The 567-nt window shown below is 40.7% G+C and overlaps 1 long non-coding RNA gene across 1 annotated transcript; it reads left to right on the top strand.

The window, feature by feature from the left end:
• The first annotated feature begins 6 nt into the window (after positions 1-6).
• Positions 7-560, top strand: LOC109131799. Its single transcript, XR_002037255.1, has 2 exons — positions 7-129; positions 515-560. It is a non-coding gene; the product is annotated as an uncharacterized LOC109131799 (long non-coding RNA).
• The last annotated feature ends 7 nt before the right edge of the window (positions 561-567 follow it).

Genomic DNA, 567 nt, shown 5'->3' with positions numbered 1-567 from the left:
CTCCATACACCTTCTCCAGCTGCACCAAACCGGAACCGAGTCCGTGTTCTTGCGAAATCATGCCCGGGGAATCAGACCTTCGATTCGGACAATTCAGATTCTTCCTCGGAGACTTCCAACAAAACCCAGGTTAATGATCTAACTTGGCCTTTCTTCGTGCAATATTCCGAGTTAGGGTTTAGGAGATTTGTACCAGCTGCAAAAATTAAAATTCAAATGATCGTTTCGACTCTGTGATGGTTTTAATTTGGTGACTTACTTTATACACAGCTACTTGATTTGTCACATTCTCTAGTTACTATTGTGTGTATTGTCCTAAGAGAAGAAATTTCAAGTCTTGGTCTTTAGTTCTGCTACAAATTTGTGTCTTTGTTACTGTTCACTGTAAATTTGGAGCTGAGCAAGTTTTTAGTTGTGTTTGGAAGTGCTTCCATTAGCTCTTAGTCTTAATTTCTAGTATTGAATTTAAAAATTGAAGTGGAGACTTGACTTGGCTTTGTGTTCTTGGCTGCAGCTGGGTGATCAGAAATCGGTGTCACGGAGACAGTGGATGACGGCATGTGTGTG

The sequence above is a fragment of the Camelina sativa genome, unplaced genomic scaffold (genome assembly GCF_000633955.1).
Source record: "Camelina sativa cultivar DH55 unplaced genomic scaffold, Cs unpScaffold05367, whole genome shotgun sequence".
NCBI lineage: Eukaryota > Viridiplantae > Streptophyta > Magnoliopsida > Brassicales > Brassicaceae > Camelina > Camelina sativa.
The sequence above is the reverse complement of the archived record's forward strand: the minus strand, read 5'-3'. Positions and strand labels throughout refer to the sequence as shown.